Below are 20,692 nucleotides of genomic sequence, written 5' to 3'. Positions count from 1 at the left end.
TCCATCGTGCCTTAGACCCGTCCTGGCGCTACTCATTGAGTCAGGAAATGCGTGTCTCACTGTCTCACCACAGCCTCTCAGGGTCACGCTCCACGTCCTCATCTATAAAACGGGGCAGCTGGTCTGCAGGTTTCCTTCTAGTCCTGACACTGGGCTGTTCCGTGCAAGTTTACCTTTTGATCTCCACGATTCTTTAATTTGTGCTGACTGAGTCACCAGAGACTGACGCAGGAGACTCTGGCTGTGCCTGGGACGCAAGGGGATGATCTGAAAACAGTCCAGAGTCTGCCTTGATCAGTGCAAGTGCATTTTGATGGGAGAAAGGCTTGGATTGCCCCAGTCAGAACAGATGATGCCTGTTCTGCTTTTTTTCCTCATAGTGCCTGACTTAAGTTTCTTATTCTGTGTCTTAGTCTGTAAAAAGAAGGAAAACAAAGCAAATAATTAGAAACATTTTGTAGACTTAGGATCCCTTTAAACTGAAATGTTTCTAACCATCTTTGTTCTCCTATACTTAGTCTCAGGATCATTGTTAGGGATCTAGTCAGGAACTTGATCTAGTTAGGAACATGATCAAGTTAGGAACTTGAACGATTAAAAGAGGTAGTCAGTAAAACACTGTAACTACTGTAACAACTTTGTAAAAGATCATTAAGACTGCTTCATGAGACCTAAACTGGTCATTGAAAGAACAAAGTGTTTTGGGATTTTCCCTGCCAGTTTTAGTGAGGTAGAACTGAGGTACAGCAGGGCACAAGTTCAGTTTCAGGTGTGCAGGGCCAGGAGGTGACCTACAAGTAGTGTGAAGCAGTTACCATAGGTAAGTCTGGTCAACATCCACCATCTGAGGTAGATACAGAATACGAGAAAAGGGAAAACTACTTGGCAGGGAGAAGCTGTGACCCGAGGGTGGTTCTCCCAGGGTGAGGCTTGTCCACTGCCCTCGGGCCTTTCTGATGCCTGTGATTTGAACTCAGCTGTACCGTTTCTTAGTGGGAGCTGTGGGAGGTGGGGTGTAGAGAGAAAAAGAAGCGCACCTGGGGCTCGTTCAGTTGAGCGTCTGAGTCCTGGTTTCAGCTCAGGTTGTGATCTCAGGGACGTGGGATCGAGCCCCATGTGGGACTCCGTGGTCAGCTCAGTCGCCTGAGAGTCTCTCCCTCTCCCTCCTGCTCACACGTTTCTTCTCCCTCAATAAATAAATACATTATATTAAAAAGCAAAAACCAAAATACCTTTTTTGCTTGGGATGAGAACTCTTGGGGACTGAGTCTGTGAGCCACTCCCTCGTGTGCCCCAGAGTAGTGCTGTGTGTGGCCGTCCTGCCGTTCCTCCCGCAGCGGCGCCTCACAGCTGATGCCCCGCCTGCCTCCGCTCACCCTCCCTTCGCCCGCCGCCTCATCTCTTTTTCTGTGAGTTTAGTTTTTTTCCTTTTTAAAATTCCACATCTTAAAATCTTACACATCTTACTGTATGAGATAATATAGTCTTTCTATATTATCTGTCTCACTTATTGCACTTAGCATTATGTCCTCAAGGTCCATCCCTGTCACCACAAATGACGGAAGTCCTTTGGTTGTTTTGGTGGTCAAGTAATACATCATTGTATGTGTAGAGACACCCAGCTTCTTCGTCCGCCCGCTTATAGATGGACATGCAGGTTGTTGCTGTTGTTGGCCACTGTAAGTGGTGCTGCTGTGAACTTGGGAGAGCGTGTGTCTTGTTAGTGTCTTAGAGGTTTTGTTTCCTTCAGGTAAATAACAAAACATGGAATTGCGGGATGACATGGTATTTCTGTTTTAGCTTTTTGAGGGCCCCGCACGCTGTTTTCCCTGGTGACTGCTCAGTTTGTAACTCCACCAGTGGTACGAGAAGGCTCCCTCTCCTCCACCCAAGCCAGCACTGGCCGCCTCTCGTCTTGGATGCTCACTGAACAGGAGTGAGGTGCCAGGCTCATTGTGGTCTGCATGGCTCTACTGATAAGTGATAGTGAGCATCTTTTCAAATACCCGTTGACCATTGGTGTATCTTTTTCAGACAAATGCCTATTGAGGTCCTCTGTCCATTTTTAATTGGATTAATCTGCCTGGGTTTGTTTTTTTTTTTTTTTTTTCCCCTATTAAGTTGTATGAGTTCCCTGTATATTTTGGCTGTTAACTCCTTATTGGATATCTGGTTTAGCAGATATTTTTTTCAAATCTGAAGGTTTGATCTTTTCATTTTGTTCATTGTTTCTTTTGCCGTGCAAATTCGGGTTCTTTTTTTTACCTAATATTGGTGATTTTCTCCTGGCTTTTTCTGCATAGCTTTGGAGGTTCCTTAAACTAGCAGTTTTTTGTTTGTGCCTTACTTTCCTTCCTCAACTTCCCTGACTACAGAGGCCACCACATTTTGTTTATTTGGACACTTTTGTTATAGAAGAGTAAGTCCATTTTACCATTGATTGGCCATTTCCCCAGTCTGTAACATGAATATGTTGGATTAAGAAATTCTGAGATCTTGAGGGGCTCTTTGAACAAATACTGGGTCTTCTCCCTGATGCTACTGTCTTTCTTTCTTTTTCTTTTTCTTTTTTTTTTTGAAGATTTTACTTATTTATTTGACAGAGATCACAAGCAGGCAGAGAGGCAGGCAGAGAGAGAGAGAGAGAGAGGAGGAAGCAGGCTCCCCACTGAGCAGACAGCTTGATGCGGGGCTTGATCCCAGGACCCTGAGATCATGACCTGAGCTGAAGGCAGAGGCTTTAATCCACCCAGGTGCCCCCTGATGCTGCTTTCTTATCACATACAAATTCTCTTGATACAGATGTGGGTTTTTTTTGTTTTTTTTTTTAAGATTTTACCTATTTATTTGGGAGAGAGTGCAGAGCAAGAGAGACAGAGCATGAGCAGGAGTGGGAGCAGAGAGGCAGAGGGAGAGGCAAGAGCAGACTTTCATCTGAACAGAGAGACTCAATCCCAGGACCCTGGGATCATGACCGCAGCTGAACAAAGACACCTAACTGGCTGAGCCACCTAGATGCCCCTACAGATGTGTTTCTACTTTAACTCATGCATCTGAAATGATCACATAATAGATTCAGAGTTTGGCTTAATATTAGCCGTAAGATGAATTCTCAGATCCTTGGATTTCTTCTCCGCTGTAGTACTTGTTATGGTGGTCTGGTCCTTTTCCCCACGATGCTTCAAGCTTCCATATAGTGTCCTAAATCTGCACGATGGCACGATTGTTCTCTTTTATTCTGTAGGACACTTGTGAACGTCAGTTCTTCGTGGCGAGTCCTGAGCCTGCGCCAGCCTGAGCTCTAGTAGGGGCTGAAGAACACGTGGGCTTCCCTGTGGGTCACTGTGGTGGTGGCGGTGCTCAAAGTCATCAAGGAAAAGGGCGAGGGCAGCTGGAGCTCTAAGGGGCTGAGTGGAGGTGGGGTGAGCCCCTGGGAGCCATCCTGGGAGTGGGCATGGGAGCTGGCCTCAAAGGCTTTTGCCAGGGTCGGGGTTGGGGGCTCGAAGGCCAGGATATGGTGAGTAGAGACTGGGCGACGTGAAATCGTCAGTGGGTGAGGTTTTCCCTCAGGTGTTAAATGTGTTTTCCTATTTTAAGAATTTTAGAGTGCTTTTCCCTTGGTAACTTGACGGTTCTCTCCACTTGGACTCTATAGACTGGGGTGTTCCAGTCAGGCCTAGTCTCAGCCGTCCCTTTCGAGCCACTTTAATAGTTGGTATCTGCCCGCAGCTGCACTCTTCCGTCCCGAGCAGTGGTGCCGAACGCCTTCCACAGCAGCACCTGCGGCCTGGGCCACTGTGGGCAGGTGCGACAGCCTCCTCGGCCCCCCGGCCCTGCCCCTCCTCCTCACTGGGACTGTGCAGGACAAAAAGCTTTATGAAACCCTCGCATAGAGGTCTTTTTTTTTTTATACAAAAAAATAACTTTTATTTCAGCTTTCTCACCTTAAAAATCTAGTGGTTCTGACACCACTTTAAAGAATCACTATTTTTATGTAAGTATGTTGTATGTGAATTACAAGTCTAACAAAATGAGTTCCATAAATAACCAAATAAAATTCCTGCCTTTGTGAACCTCTGTCAGTTTTTAATCATTTGGGTTAACAAAAGAGAATTTTAGTGAAACTCCCAACCTGGTTACCAGTGTCCGCCTGTTTTAGAGCCCTGGAGCTTGGACTTGTTCTCAGTAAACCAGTGGGCATTTGGCATCTTCATCCAGAGTAGGGAGCGGGCCCCTCCCCGCACAGGGGCTCCTCCTGGAAGCAGACCCTGAGAATCGCCGCCCGTTAGCCTGCTAGTGCGCCCTAAGGGGTGGTGCCTGCGGCTCCGTGTTTGCAGTAGAGCCTCCGCGTGAACTTCCTCGTAAGGACCGAAACAGTGACTTTGTGTGACCTGTTCTACCAGCATCCAGAAAAGTCCCCTTCAAGACGGTGTTAATATATTTCATAGTATAACTGATTTTCATAGTCATTTAACTTGCAAGGTTCAAAGAAGAAAACGATTTTCACTGACAGGATCACATTTCAGTTGCGACTTTAAAAAAGCAAGTTGAATGCTAGTTTTTCAGCCTGAAAAAATACTCTCATTTTGATGGACTGGGGAATTTACACGGCGAGTTTTCTCTTTTTAATGAACACGTTAAGTCCAGAGGAGCCCGAAGGGAGGCGTTTAGTCTAGATTTATAATCCAGAGCGGATAGACTGTTGCGTTTTCTCTGTACTTATTAATAAGGTCAGCATGGCTTGCACAAGTGTCTAGCTTTCATTTTCTTTTCTTTCTTTTTTTTTTTTTTTAAAGATTTTATTTATTTATTTGGCAGAGAGGCAGGCAGAGAGAGAGAGAGAGGAAAGCAGGCTCCCCGCTGAGCAGAGAGCCTGATGCAGGGCTCGATCCCAGGACCCTGGGATCATGACCTGAGCCGAAAGCAGAGGCTTTAACCCACTGAGCCACCCAGGCGCCCCTAGCTTTCATTTTCTTAAAAAAAAAAACAAAAAAAACAAAAAAAAACAGCATGGATGGCATAACTACAGGAAGAGAACCTAATGGGTAGCGGGAAGATGGGTGGTGGCTGCTCGGCCCTGGGTGGAAGAATCCTGCTCTCTCTTTGCCACATTTAAAATACATAGGGCTGGCCAACCCCTTTAGTAGTATCTGTGGTAGTTCTTCATGTAGAGTTTATTCATGCCTTCATCACCAATTAATACCAATAACTGGAGTTTAGCTGAGTGGATCTGTCACTCCATTCAACATAAATGTTCCCCTAGTGTCCATCAGCTGATGGATTGAGAAGGAAGGTGTGGTCCAGTCCAGTGGACTGTTACTCAGCCGTAATAAGAAATGAAATCTGGCCACTTGTAATGACACGGGGATAGAACTAGAGAGGATTGTTTTAAGTGAAATAAGTCAGAGAAAGATACCATATGATTTGACTCATGTGGAATTTAAGAAACAAACGGAAAAAGGGAAAAGAGAAAACTGAGACGCAAACCAAGAAACAGACTCTGAAGTACAGAGAAACACACGAACGGTGAGCGGAGGGGAAGCGGGCAGGGGATGAAGGAGGGCGCCTGTCCTGATGAGCCGCAGGGCATGTGTGATGTGTGGAAGAGCGGAGTCCTCGTACTGTACACCTGAAACTGATCCTACACTGTGTGTTACCTAATTAGAATTTAAATAATAGGGTGCCTGGGTGGCTCAGTGGGTTAAGCCGCTGCCTTCGGCTCAGGTCATGATCTCAGGATCCTGGGATCGAGTCCCGCATCGGGCTCTCTGCTCAGCAGGGAGCCTGCTTCTCTCTCTCTCTCTCTCTCTCTCTGCCTGCCTCTATGTCTACTGTGATCTCTCTCTGTCAAATAAATAAATAAAATCTTAAAAAAAAAAAAGAATTTAAATAATAAATTTACACAATTAAAAATTTTTCCAGGAGCTACCATCACGTATTTACTTTGAAAATAGTTATGTGAATGAATGGTTCAGTAGACATTTAGAAAGTGCAATGTTGGTTCTTACCTGTTGGAAGCTGAAGTTGAGGTCGAGACACGTCACAAGACTTGACCAAGGTTAGGTACCCGAAGTCTCAAGTGAATCAACAGAGTGCCTTTCCCGCGGCGCGTTCCATTCTGTCTTCGGATCCTGGAGCCTGGAGGCATTAACAAAAAGTTCAGACTTAGCCGAGTGATATATTCTAAAGTGACAGCTAACTGAAGAAACATCGGAGTAAGATAATTTCTGGATAACATTTAATGAAAGGCAGTTAAGGCCCAGGAAGACTGCCTGCTGCTCTCCTCTGTGGAGGCCGTCAGTCACTGCTCACCATGTGGCGAGAGAGCCACAGAGAACGTGCGCGTGCTGACAGCCAGGCTCGGGGTCCCTCGCCCAGTTACTTAATTTAGATGATTGGGGACATTCTGCATGTTACTAGACTATTGCTTAAGGCAAGTGGTGATTAAAGAAAAATGTATAAGGTAATGGTAATATTTTCATCAAAATGTGGGGCTAGAGGTGCCCAGCAGTTCATGTTACAAGGTCTGTGTCTGTCTGTTTCGGTCGGCCTGTCTGCCAACTTTGCTTAGAAGGGTTATTGTGGGTTTTTTCTTTTTCTTCTTTTTTAAAGATTTTGTTTATTTATTTGACAGAGAGAGAGAGAGAGAGAGAGAATGAGCGGGGGAGGGGCGGAGGGAGAAGCAGGCCTCCCAGCTGAGTGATGAGTTGATGCAGGGCTGGGTCCGTGGACCCCATGATCATGACCTGAGCCGTGGGCAGACGCTTCACCAGCTGAGCCGCCCAGGAGCCCGGTCCCGCGGGTTTTCCTGACCGCCCTCCTGGCGCTCTGGCGTCTGGGAGCCCCTCCCGGGACCACGGGGCTGGCCCCGCTGCAGTCTTGCGGGCTGCTGAGGTTCTGTCGCATCCACGTGCTGAGCACGGGGCCGGCAGCCGGTGTGGTTCCCTCGCGGTGGACACAGGAGCCAGCACAGCGAGCAGATCCTTATTCGGAAGCCGCTGGTGTCTGGCGAGACGCACAAAGCCCATGATAGCGTTGTCTACGGCCTGAACCTGTGGCGCGTGTCCGTCCCTGCGCGAGGACACCTGGCCTCTGTCCCGCTGTGGCTGCCGAGGGCAGAGCCGGCGCTCAGCACACCTGTTCACCGTCTTCTCGGGTTTTCTCCCGCCCCCCAGATGGACAGTTACAAAGCGAGAGGAGAGTTCTGCCAGGTCTTCAGACGGGGTACAAGAGAGGCCACTTCCTGACCTGTTGCAGTTTCACTTAATACAGTGTTTGCTGAGGCGTGTCCGTGAGCGCAACGGGCCGGGAGAAGACCAGCCCGTCGTCTCCTGAAGAGAAAGGATTCTGTCTGGTTTTCTGGGTAAAAATGAATTCTGATTCTCTGTAGGGATCTCATTGTGGAAGAGTATGGAAGTTGCCAGATCGTTCACCCTCCGGTCTTCCTGTGCTAGTTAAATATTCCAGGTGATTCTGATGTAAGTGGTTGAAGGACTGCATTTTGAGTAACATTTGTTTCTTTAAATTTCTCAGCTTTTTTTTTTTTTAATTCTTAAAATTTAAAAAGATTTTTTCCCCTGTCTTTTCTCTCCATCTCTCTTTTTAAAGATTTGATTTAAGAGAGAGAGTGTAGTGGGGTGAGGAGCAGAGGGCGAGGGAGACAAGCAGACTCTCCCGAGCGCAGAGCCCGGCCTGGGTCTGTCTCGCGACCCTGAGAGCACATCCTGGGCCGAAACCACGAGTCGGCCGGCAGCCGGCTCAGCCCTGCAGGTGCCCCTCTCTTTTACGGGGACTCTGAAGGAGGGAGCTAGGTAGACCTCCTGATTCCGAAGCCCAACACTTGAATTCTGGTCTTTGTTCTTCTCACACAGCTGTGACTCTCGGTAGGTCTGTGAGTGCTGCTGTGGTCTGTGTCATGAGATAAGGGTACGGAAATCCTTCTGTGGAACTTCTGGGGACAATGTGTTTGGTCACTGTGGCATTATGAATAGAACATCACGGGCCGTAACTACAGAGTAAAGCCGTCTGGGATCGGGATTCGGAGAACTCAGTGTTGGCTTCAGGAAGCATCCACTTGAGTTCGGCTTGTTCTCGTGACCCCTTCCAGGGGAGCCACATTTCAGCATGTCGCTCTTCTTGGGCAACGTGGTTAAGTCGTGCTTAAATTGATTTCATACTTGTGAGCAGATGTTAATTTTATTTATCCTGAGGACATGGGGTCAGATTATAGTGCTGTACAGTTTGTGAAGAATTATCAGTTGTCATGTTTGTTTCTCTGTGTTTCTGCCCACACTTCTTCATATTTTAGCCCAATTTTAATAGCCTCTAGTGATAGCTCAGTTTAATATTCTACTTTTCCAGTACTATAAGCGTCATGTTATCCTAAGGGCAGAGTATGTAAGTCTTTTAATCCTTATAGAGAGGTTACAGTACGTCCACATCTCTGACTTTGGGGGTTCTGAAACTAGTCAACTAGTCCGTGGTAGATCTATACAGTTACAAAAGGATATGGTTGTGGCTTAGGAATTGTAGCTCATAGAAGGATTAGATTGAACACAATGTGTCATTGTTCCTAGAATCAATTAAGCGTGTAGGTTTAGCTCGCTGGGAACAGCGTCTAGCATGTGACTCTATAAATAACACTTGCACGACAAACATGGGCTTGATAAGTGAGCAATAAATCCGGGCTGACTGCCCACTCTTCTAAATTTTAAAACCAGTCCTGCCATCGTAGTATTCTGAGGGCCTGATGGCAGTAATAGAACTTTTAAAATTAAAATGTTGCCCACGTCTATTTTGTACTATTCCCAGTTTTCCGACTTTAATCTTAATTTTGTTATTTCCTAAAAGTCAGTTTTTCTTAATAAAAAGACTCTTTTAGTTTGACTACTTGGCTTTTCATGAGATATTGAGGTTTTATGGTCTTACACATAGGTTAGTACGAATTGTCTTACTTTAGAAATGATAGTGCAGATGTCTTTAACATAGAAGCAGAGCACACGTCTGTCATTTCATTTTTTTGTTTACCTTTATTGGGAAAAGTTAGCAATTTCTTTTCTTTCTTTCTTTTTTAATGAGACTGGTTGTTTTGTTTCAACACTTTTTTTTTTTTTAACTTTTATTTTTTAAGGAATCTCTGCTTCCAGTGTGGGCCTGAACTCACAGCCCTGAGATCGAGAGTTTCATGCTCTGCTGAGCCAGTCAAGTGCCCCGGAAAAATTAGGAAATTCTGTCCCTTCCATTAACGGTTGAATTACAAGCCCATGTAGCAAAGGTGATTTCACAAAGATGCATTTGATTGGGGGTTACTATAAGAAGGTCACCGCTGCTAGATTTTGTGGTTTTTCCCTATTGCAACACAACAAAGAGGGTCTGAAAGATGTTTTTGGAGGTTAAGCGCTTGTCCGATGTATTTCTAGAAAGTTTCTACTCATGTAGTTTATGAATTATGTTGTTAAATTCTTACAACTGATATGTGGCATCGGGCATCACAGAATGTCAGCAGAGTTGGAAAAGAACCAGTTTGGTGGGTAGCCCTGGGCAGGTACAGACACTCTAAAACTACACTGTTGGGGGCTTCTGTTGGTGCCTTCTGCTCGGGTCCTGCATCGGGCTCCCTGCTCAGTGGGGAGTCTGCTTCTCCCTCTCCCTCTGCCCGCCTGTGCCTCCCCTCGTGCTCTCTTCTCCTCTCTACTCTCAAATAAATAAAATCTTAAAAAGAAGATAATAAAATTAACTGCTGGGATTTTGTGAAAGGTGGGTTTTACTGGTTTAGAAGAAAAACATTTCAGAAGTGTCTGTGAAAGGTGGTGAACAGTCAGGATGTGGTTAGTTCGTAGCAGCCTCATTTTTGATGAGGATTTTAAACTACATTGTAGCATGTTACAGACAGAGGGTTGGAGTGACACTTAGGAGACACTGAACTCCTCATTTTCTGTCTGCCTCTGTCCCAGGACACCAGCAGCTTTGTGCCCTCACCGCTGTCTCCGTGCAGCTGTGGTGCCGCGCTTAGCACTTGGTGTAGAAATAGTGCTCTGGGTCTCGTTCCCCGACAGTCACGGGCACGAGATTTTGTGCTCTCAAAATTTTGCTGACTCGTGACTCACAAGATGCCAGGCCCTGCCGGACAGTTGATCCTGTTTAGGATTGAGGTCACAGTATTTCTTGGTGGCTCGTAAGAATAAGCTTTCAGGTCCTCACATGGTTACTGAGCACATGCGGGCAGGCCTGGCGCTCGGGCGAGACGGTGGGAGGGCAGCGCTGGGCCCAGCGGGAGAGGTGCGTCGGGGACACGCTTTCTCTGCCCAGACTTCATGCTGCTCCCTTTCTGTTTTTTTTTTTTTTTTTTTTTAAGGTTTTATTTATTTATTAGCACAGCCAGGTGGAGGAGCAGAGGGAGAAGCAGGCTCCCCACTGAGCGTGGAGCCCGACATGGGGCTGGATCCCTGGGATCATGACCTGAGCTGAAGGCGGACACTTAACCCACTGAGCCCCCAGGCGTCCTGTCGTTCGTGCTTCTCAGCGCTGTCTGTCCTTCAGCCCCCTTGAGTAGGAAATTATTAGGGAAGTGTTTGTTATTTTAAAATAAAATTTGTGAGAGACTCCTCCAACTCTAGGTTGCTGGAGGATGGGGGTGGGGCGATGGGGTGGCTGGGCACGGGCATGACGGAGGCACGTGATGGAATGAGCACTGGGTGTCGTGAGCAGCTGATGAACCACTAGATTCTACCCCGATAATACAGCATATGTTTGATGAATTGAACTTAAAATTCATATGCCATTAATTACATAATTTTATAAATCAACAGTATGCGATGTGGAGGGAAATAAAGTAATTTATGGTACAGTGATATGTATATTAACATACATGCTTGGGTATGACTGTTCTAGAACTTGTGATAAAGTGGTCCCCTGCTGGTGTCTGTGAGTTCCCGGAGTGTGACAGTTCTGAATAAAGACCAAGTGTGTTGAGTTGGCAACTAAAAATACCAGGGGGGTTTTACTGTCAGTAATGAAGATTATCCAGAAAGGATATTACTGCTAAAAGATTTCCTGGCAAAACTAAATGGAGTTAATTATCTTCCAGAAAGTTTGGCATGTAATTAAAACTGTGCAAAATATACTTTATGTGTCAAGTGGAGTTTTATGTGTAAATACGGCTTTTGCCCACTTGAGTGTCTGGTAAGGCCTTCTGAAGCCGGTGAAGATGGCATTGCGGGAAGTCAGGCGTCCAGCACTCTCCTTGTTACTGTATGCGGGACTGGGATCACCAAAATGCCATCCCCCCAGCCCCGTTTCTAAATTGAGAACCATTGCTCTGAATAAAAATGTTGTTACATTATTGACTCAGTTGTTGAAAGTCTACAGTGCTTTTTGTTTTGTTTAGTTTTGTTTTAAATTAAAGGCACGGAGTGGAGAGGACCTTAGCCAGTGCAGCCCGTGGTGTATGTAATTCGCAGATCTAAGAGTCATATGATCGAGCCCCGCTCGAAGTCTGCTTGAGCTTCTCTCTCTCCCTCTCCCCCATCCTCCTCCAAAAGAGAGAGAGAGAGAGAGAAACTCATCAGTATTTTTTTATAGCTGTGAAATTTGTTTCTCATTATGTTGCTGAGGGTCCCTTGTAAGGAATATGGATTCAGTATTTGCTAATACAGCCGAGAATTTGAAGACCATCTTAGAATTTATTGGAATGGCTTTGCTGGTACATAAGAAATGCTGCCCCCCCCCCTTTTGTCTTGGTTTATGTCAACAGACTTGAGTATCTTGTGGCTTATGTGAAGAAACAGTTATGAAGAGATCTTCACCAGCAACTATCTGAGACGTCGGGTCGCAGGGTTGAACTTTCTTTATTCCCAGATTTCCCTGTCGCTCCTGTCCCGGGAGCCAGGACGCCTATATTTGCACAGTTCCCTCCCTCGTTCCTTCTTCCTATTAGCGGGAAGCCCTTTGTGCACTGAACTGATGGTGTAGAGACATTGTCGTTTTTGTCTCCTTCCCTGAGACCCGCTGTCCTCGCCTCACATGACTGTTCTTTCGCTGCTGGTCTTCCTGACTTGACCCGTCCCTGCACCGGGGTTTTCTGTCTGTTGGACAAGTGCAGGGATGAAGTCAGGAAACAGACTTGAGGGCCTTCTGTGTGCCTGGTGCCACAGTGCTAGGTGCTTGTAGACCTACTGCTCTGTTTTATCCTTGCAGCCTTGGGGAGTGAGGAAATAAATCATGGTGATGAAGCCGTTGGCCAGAGTGACCTGCCCGTACAACCCAGACTGTCACTGTCGGAGCTGGGACTTGAATCCCCGCCTGCCTCCTTCTTCTTGCCCTTCCAGAGAAGCTTCTGAGAGGAGGGATTTGGGTCTTGAGAAGGTTTGGTAGAATCAGGTGTTTTATAAAAGGCCACCTGGGGAGGAGATGACCTGAAGTAGTCTTGAAAAACGTAGCAGATATTTCACAAGAATCAGATCCTTATTAGGCTTCTATGGCTGCCGGTTATAGGGCGCTGACAACACTTGACTTGCATAGGGGATTTTTTAATGAGATACGTGTTGTCTAAGCCATTCTCTTAGGATGCAGTTGCAGAGCGGGCTCCCTGCTTCTCCGGGAACGCGGTGGTGTGTGTGCGCCGTGTGACAGGACTTGTTGACGTGAGGAGTAGAAAGAGCTACTTTCCGGAGATTTTGAGAGACCCTTTGGTGGGAGCTGTGGAAGCCAACACTCAGACGCGATGGGAAGACGGCTACGCCGAGTTCGGAGGCCGCTTGCTGCTGCCCTTGCTGTACCTTAAGTTCAGAGTCAGAAGTCTTGCTTCTAAATTAAGAAACAAAGTAGGAAAAACAAAAAGCAGCATACATGTTTAGAGTACAAACCACCAGTTTACAGGAAGAGAAACAGTAAAGCAGAACAGCCCCGTGACCAGTTTATGTCTCTCCCAGGGTTAGTGGTGACCGATCACTAACGTCCCCCGGCGACGGGCTGTGCGTTCCCCACAACCGCGTCCTGTTCTCACGGCGGGGCTCTGTGGCTCGTCCTGGATGAGTCTTCATAGTCGATGAATTGGAAAAGAAAGCATTTAAAAGGATTCTGAGTCTCTTTTTAAATTACATTCCGCGGGCGCCTGGGTGGCTCAGTGGGTTAAGCCGCTGACTTCGGCTCAGGTCATGATCTCAGAGTCCTGGGATCGAGTCCCGCATCGGGCTCTCTGCTCAGCAGGGAGCCTACTTCCCTCTCTCTCTCTCTGCCTGCCTCTCCATCTACTTGTGATTTCTCTCTGTCAAATAAATAAATAAAATCTTTAATAAATAAATAAATAAATAAATAAATAAATAGATTACATTCCGCGAAGAAATTCTGTTCTGCCAGAGTGACAGTTTAGCATTTTTAGAAAAACCGTTTCTAGTTGGAGATCAGTGATGTGGGGTGAAAAGCTGAGCTGGAAGCAGAAGGACACGTCTGCGCAGGCTGAGCTGCTTCCTGGCCATGGGCCCGAGGCCCCTCTGTGGTCCTGCACCCCCCGTCCTTTGTTCGGGCGGGACTGTCCGGGCGGTGAATGAGAGCCCTCAGACGAGGGTCCGCTCTTTGGGAGGGAGGTCTTGAGTGCCCCCACCCTCCGGCCCTCCCGTGCCATGGTTGGCCCTGTTGGCTCCCAGGAGGGGCTGCAGACCCTGAGGTCGGTCCACAGAGCTCAGCCCCTTGGTTCTGCATGGCCCATCCCAGGGTTTCCGTGGGGAGGCAGCGTGTGTGTCTCACTGTGGGACAGTGTCTGTGGGACGTTTCTTTCTCTCTCTCTCTCTTTTTTTTTTTTTTCAGTTATCTCTGCACCCACCGTGGGCCTTGAACTTACAACCCTGAGATCAAGAGTTGCACACTCTACCCACTGAGCCAGCCAGGTGCCCCTGTGGGATGTTTCTTGACATTCAGAACCAGTATAGAGGGTTTCTCCCCTCCTCTTCACCTAGTGGCCAAGGATCTATGAGAAGTTATGTTTGTGTGTCATTGATCTCATCATCTGAAAGGCCTGGGAGCTTTCCTCAACTCCCACGATCCCTCCGTATTTGAGTGGGAGAGATGCAAAGGAATGCGGTCCAGGATTTTTGTGCTGCGTGCTGTTGCAAAGGTTCTGTCTCCTTCTGCTTCCTTTTTGCAAGGGTTAGCACAGGGATGGAAAGGTCAGTCTTAAGAAATCTGATTACCACCCCAAAATGCTCTCACAGCAGGAGAGGAAGTCTTCTGGAGGACAAAGTGCAGATTTTGCATCAGTTCTGAGTTAAAACCCAGCTCTGCCACGTCCTGGTCCTCTGTCCCCAGACAAATCCCTTTGTCTTAATACATTGCAAAACAAAACGTTTTGTTTTGTTCTTCAGTGATGTTGTTGTTGTTGTCCTTCCTGAGGAGTCCTGAAGGAGGGGACAGTGTCATCCTCCCTGTGGAACAGTGGTCTTGGTCAGGCGAGAGTTTGGGCTCTTCCCGCCGAAATTGCCAAGGAGCCTTTCAAGTTCTTATGGTTTCTTGAGGAATTTGAAGCTGTGACAGTAATATTGTTATTCTTTTTTTTTTTTTACAAGTAGGCAGAGAGAGGGAACGAAGCAGGCCCCCTGCTGAGCAGAGAGCCCGATGTGGGGCTCGATCCCAGGACGCTGAGATCATAGCCTGAGCTGAAGACAGAGGCTTTAACCCACTGAGCCACCCAGGCATCCCAATATTGTTATTCTTTATAAAGGGCAGAATCCGTGCATGTTCAAGGGCCAGGTTTGAGCTTCGTGAGACGTGTTTCCTACGGGGGATGTCAAGCCGCTGACATCGCAACTGCGGTCAGCTCAAGGGCCTCTGCAGAAAGTCTGCTGTTCACAGTGTACTTCAGGATTTCTGCCCTGTTTTTGGTTCTGTATGCATCTTGCTAAGCCATCCAGTGTGCGGGATTAGATTCTGCAGGGTAAGATAGAAAAGACAGAAGCCAGTGGGAGAGGTGGCCCTGTGTGCGCAGGAGAGGGAGTTGCCCGCGGGGCCGCGGCTGCAGCACAGCCACCCCTCTCCCACCCGCCCGTGGATGGCCAGTTCGTCGGTGGCCTCACCGTGAGGTCATCACGTTCCTCTCGCTCCCGGATCCAGCTGCTTTTATCCAAGATAATACCAAGATTTGTGTACATTCTTTGAAGGGGCTGTAGGATTTCACACTTCTTATTTTCTTGTAGTAAGTTCAGTATCTTGACTGTTCTTAGGAACAGGATAAGCTGAATCTTCCATTTGTTTCCATGCTGTGAATAACTAGGCATGTTTCTGACTCTGAAAGTACTGGTTTAGGAGTTTTGCTTAATTTCATCTCCTTGGTTTATATATTTTCATTCTGTTATTTAAAATTTGGCATTTTTAGGGGTGCCTGGGTGGCTTAGTGGGTTAAAGCCTCTGCCTTCCGCTCTGGTCATGATCCCAGGGTCCTGGGATCGAGCCCCGCATGGGGCTCTCTGCTCAGCAGGGAGCCTGCTTCCTCCTCTCTCTCTGCCTGCCTCTCTGCCTCCTTGTGATCTCTGTCTGTCAAATAAATAAATAAATAAAATCTTTAAAATTTGGCATTTTTAGTAGTAGAATAGATTTTTTTATTAACATACAGTGTGTTATTTGCGTAGGGTACAGGTCTGTGAATCGCCAGGCTCACACACTTCACAGCACTCACCATAGCACATACCCTCCCCAATGTCCATCACCCAGCCACCCTGTCCCTACCCTCCAACCCCCAGGAACGCTCATTTTGTTTCCTCAGATTAAGAGTCTCTTATGGTTTGTCTCCCTCCCAGGTCCCATCTTGTTTCACTTTTTCCTCTCTTCCCCTATGATCCTCTGTCTTTCTTTCTCAAATTCTGCATATCACTGAGGTTATATGATAATTATCTTTCTCTTATTTCGCTCAGCATAATACCCTCTAGTTCCATCCATGTCATCGCAAATGTCAAGATTTCATTTCTTTTGATGGCTGCATAGTATCCCATTGTGTATATATACCACGTCTTCTTTAGCCATTCACCTGTTGTTGGACATCTAGGTTCTTCCCATAGTTTGCCTATTGAGGACATTGCTGCTGTAAACATTCGGGTGCACGTGCCCCTTCTGATCACTACATTGCTGGGTTATAGGGTAGCTCTATTTTCAACTCCTTGAGGAACCTCCACACTGTTTTCCAGAGTGGCTGCACCAGCTTGCATTCCCACCAACCATGTAGGAGGGTTCCCCTTTCTCCACATCCGCCAACACCTGTCATTTCCTGACCTGTTAATTTTAGCCATTCTGACTGGTGTGAGGTGGTATCTCACTGTGGTTTTGATTTTTATTTCTCTGATGCCCAGTGATGTGGAGCACTTTTTCCATGTGTCTGTTGGCCATTTGGATGTCTTTTTTGGAAAAATATCTGTTTATGTCCTCTGTCCATTTCTTGACTGGTAGAATTAGTATAGTTTGAGTGACAAAATTCTTTTCAGCCCTTTTTCAGATTAGCATTTATATGAAATCTTAATCACCCACGTTTTGATGTAAGTCATTAAAATCAGCACACACTGGGGTCCAGCAATCTCTCAGGTACATCTACTTCAAGAACCTAATACTCTAGTGGTAAAAGAAATTGTGTTTCTTAATATTCTGGCTTTTTTTAACTTAATTTAATTTTAGGATTTTATATATTTTCTTGAGAACAAAAGCACAAAAGCGGGGGGAAGTGTCAGAGGGAGAGGGGGAAGTAGACACCCCGCTGAGCAGGGAGCCTGATGTGGAACTTGATTCCAGGACCCGGAGATCATGACTTGAATCAAAGGCCGATGCTTAACCGACTGCACCTCCCAGGCGTCCAAGTGCCTGAACTTCCTCTTTGCATAGTGGTGTTACCAGTAATACCAGCCTCTTGAATCAGCCTGATGTTTCCCAGGAGAATTGAAGTCCTCACACCAGAACTCATTCTGCTTTTACCAGCCAGTGAAATTCTTTGCCTCTGCCCCATGCCCCTGGTGCTCCAGTGGCAGCAGTGTCTCCATGCTGTGCCTTCCCACCCTCCGATGGAGGACTCCAGACTCTGCAGGCATCCCTTAGCACACTCTCAGCTAATCTGTTTCTGTTCACATTGAATTTGTGTTTCCTTGTCTTCAAGAAAAGAAAGACTCCTTTGCATCTGGTTGTGGTTTTCCTTTCCTCCCTGTGCATGGCCACACCTGTCTGCTTCCTTACCTCATCATGCTGCCGAGGCTGCTCCTGCCGCTGCCGCCAGGACTCCCCTTATTGCCATTTGCGGTGGCTCTATCATCCTGACCCGTAATTTCATTTTGGGGTAAAGTCAGTAAGGCTACAAGGACTTTGAAAGAAAGCTGGGTGTTCTTAGGGCAAGAAAGAAAGAAGGCTTTCTTTTCATTAATTCATTGGCAGATACTTATCAAACACTCTTCTCATCAATGAAGATATAGTAATTAATAAAATGAAAGTGCCTATTTTTCCTGGAGGTTTTGTTAGTTGGAGTTTGTTGATAGGAGGAAATAGGCAAACAAAGTTAAATAGATTAAATAGATAATGATAAAGGATCATCAGGAAAAACAATGGAAGGGGAGTGTACGTTTTAGTAGGGTAGATTTTAGGTTGCCTGGAGAGGGAAGGCCTCTCTGAGAATAGGACTTGGATCAAGGCCCAGAGGAGATGAGCCAAGGAGCGGAGCACGATCTAGGGGAGGAATCAGGCTTCCTGCTGAGCAGAGAGCCTGATGCGGGGCTCGATCCCAGGACCCTGAGATCATGACCTGAGTCAAAGGCAGAGGCTTAACCCACTGAGCCACCCAGGCGCCCCGAGGTATAAAATGCTTTTACGAAGATTTTTGTTCTTATGGTAAAAAGGAAAGCTGGATATTTTGGGGCATTCTGTTTCAAATTGACTTACTAGGATAAAACAGCATTTTTCATGATTTAATCTTTTTTTTTTTTTTAAAGATTTTATTTATTTACTTGACAGAGAGAGATCACAAGTAGGCAGAGAGGCAGGCAGAGAGAGAGAGGAGGGAGCCCAATGTGGGACTCGGTCCCAGGACCCTGAGATCATGACCTGAGCCAAAGGCAGCGGCTTAACCCACTGAGCCACCCAGGCACCCTCATGATTTAATCTTATAGAATAAGACAAATTCTAAGTTAATTTTATTTCACATTTTCTTTGGCATCTAAGTGATTGCATGCTTTTATAGTTGGACAGTTTAGATAATGACATCTTGATTCCCTAAAGAGCTGTAGGTGTTTCTAAGTAACTGTCATTAGCTGAGGTGACATAGACAGTTGTATGGGGCTGTCTGCCGATTTACTAGGGCTTAATGGCTGTTTCAGGAAGAGAAATTTTAGCATTTGTATGCTTATGGAACATTTCAGTAAAATAACTGAGCTTCTGAGGCAGTAAGACTATGTTCTCAGTATTCACAGCCCAATTTATTTCAGGGAGAAAGAAGTTCTAAGCACAAACATACAGATTCGTGTCCATATTCCAGAAGCCATCAGAGTGGGGTCTTGCTCAACCCTCAGGTGGAGCTCTGTTTAGTTACAAACGGATTAATATGATCTGTGGAACTGACTCATTTTCAGAGAGGCCCAGCTGTTGAGTGTTGAGAAAATCCTCGGTAGTCAGCATCTTGAGCTCGCCGAGGTCTGTCTCCCTCTTCTGTACCCCTTAGGGTGGGGCGATTTTCGGAAGTACTAGACCCAGGGAGTAGGCAGGGGCACATGCTTTGAAATTTAAGAGCCAATAGTAATCACTTGTCCATTTCCTTTCCTAGTTTCTTGACATCGAACAGGCAGTGAGAAGCATTTCTCTCCATTCTGTTCTTCTTGAGGGCTGTAGGCTTCTCTCCAGTACGATTGTGTTAACCCCTGTGTGCGTGTCGCTTGGGATCGAGCAGCCTGTCAGAAAGCATTCTGTGGTTTTGTTTGTTTAGTGGCTCATAGGGAGGGTTGAAAGGGAAGAGGAATGGGCGCTTACTGGGTTGGATGAGGACCCAGTCTTCTGGAATGGGGTGCTTCCATGGCAGGACAGAAATCGGGTTTCATTTGTCTTGTCTGGGCCTGTGCGATCGCTAGTGCCCGTGTTCAGAAGCCGCAGGTCACTGCTGGGAGAGTCTGGGCCCCACCGGAGACCTGAATACTTGGAGCACCTTTCGGGGGCGTGCAGCTTACAGGCGTGTGCGGGGCAGGTCCCGCTGCCGTCCGGAAGTGGACAGGCCTTCCTGTTCTCTCCCTGTTTTCATCCCCTTTCTTCTCCTTGGAACTCTCCGTTTACTAGTAGATAATACTTGAGTTTCGTGCTGGCCAGAGTGCAGTGTGATCTTTCTCACCGTCTTACTCACCAGTTACCATCTAGTTCCATTTCAGAAAAGTTAGTGATAGAGTGTCATTTCCTTAAAGGAGAGAGAGCTCAGATTTGGAATTCAAACAGCCATGTAGAAAATGATTGCGGAAGAGGGGACTTCTTAAAAATAACCCTGATTTTTGGCCACTCCCATATTCAAAAGTAGTGTTAGTTTGTGATTGCTTAATAATAGGAAAACCTAGCAGAGCAAAGCAGAGTTTTGTAATTTTGTCATCTAGAAATAAATATTGAGGGAACATTTTGATGTTTATCCTTCCCATGTTTTCTGTGTGTGTGCGCATGCACACACACACACACACACGGCTCACACCGGCTCACACTGTACATGCTGTTTTACAAACTACTTTAGAAAGCAATATTACATAAATAAATAAATAAATAGCCGTATTACAAATACTTTCCATATGATCAAATATTCTTCTAAAATATTTTCAGTAGCTGTATTGTGGTCTGTCCTACACTATAATATTTAATGGGCCAATCCCTTTCATTAGATTTTACCTGGCTTTCAAATTTTTGCTTTTATAAATTATACCGAGAGAACTTTGCATTAGTGTGTGAATATTTTTCTGGCTCTCTCTTCAGAATAATTTCTTAAGTAGTTTCATATACTTAGTATTTCTAGTTTCTGTTTCACTGAAGCAAACTTTGCAGGAAGAAGAAAACTAGTATTTCTGAAAGATGCCACGTCAGCTTCTATGCGGGATGCCCAGGAGTCTTTGAGTTCCCAGAGTCTTTGGCCCTTTTCAACCAGTTTTATAGATGAACAAATCTCTGAGCAGATGTAATAAGATATTTTGTAGTAAGTTAACAGTGTGCAGTATTTAACGTTCACATGTTTTGTTTATCAACTAACATAAAGACCTTCCCCAGTCATGAGTTAGTGCAAACTTACAGATGAAGGTTTTAATTCTGTTTTGGCTTTAGAGTATATATTTATAATAAGACTTTTTCATCCTTTTATGTTTTACCTAAGAGACTTCAGATCTAAAAAGTACATGTTAATTGGCATTCTTGGGTCCTAGAGGAAAAAAAGTGGGTGATTCCCTTGTGAATTCTGGGTTTCAGTTCTATGAGTGCTGTCACGGAGGAGTAACTCATAAATCACCTTTTATCTGTAAATTAGAAGCAGATATAATAGTCTGGAGACTGTGGTCTCCCATCTGCTGGAGATGGTTTCCTGTCCCTTAAGGTTGCAGGTGTGGCTTCTCAGACCTTGCTCAGATAGGCTCTGGCTAATGAGAGAGTGGCCCACAGGGTGCAGGGGTGAGGGTGGACCAGGCAGCGGCGGGGGTGGGGGCTGAGGGCAGGCCATGTGGCGCATGAGGGA

The 20,692-nt window shown here is 46.1% G+C and overlaps 1 protein-coding gene across 1 annotated transcript in view; it reads left to right on the top strand.

The window, feature by feature from the left end:
* The window catches only part of YAP1 (Yes1 associated transcriptional regulator), a 119,345-nt gene that overhangs the window by 41,611 nt on the left and 57,042 nt on the right, over positions 1-20,692 (top strand). The gene's annotated exons all lie outside the window — the stretch shown is intronic.

This window comes from Mustela nigripes, chromosome 1, assembly GCF_022355385.1.
Source record: "Mustela nigripes isolate SB6536 chromosome 1, MUSNIG.SB6536, whole genome shotgun sequence".
Taxonomy (NCBI): Eukaryota; Metazoa; Chordata; class Mammalia; order Carnivora; family Mustelidae; genus Mustela; species Mustela nigripes.
Note: the sequence above shows the minus strand (reverse complement) of the source record. Positions and strands in the feature narration are given on the sequence as shown.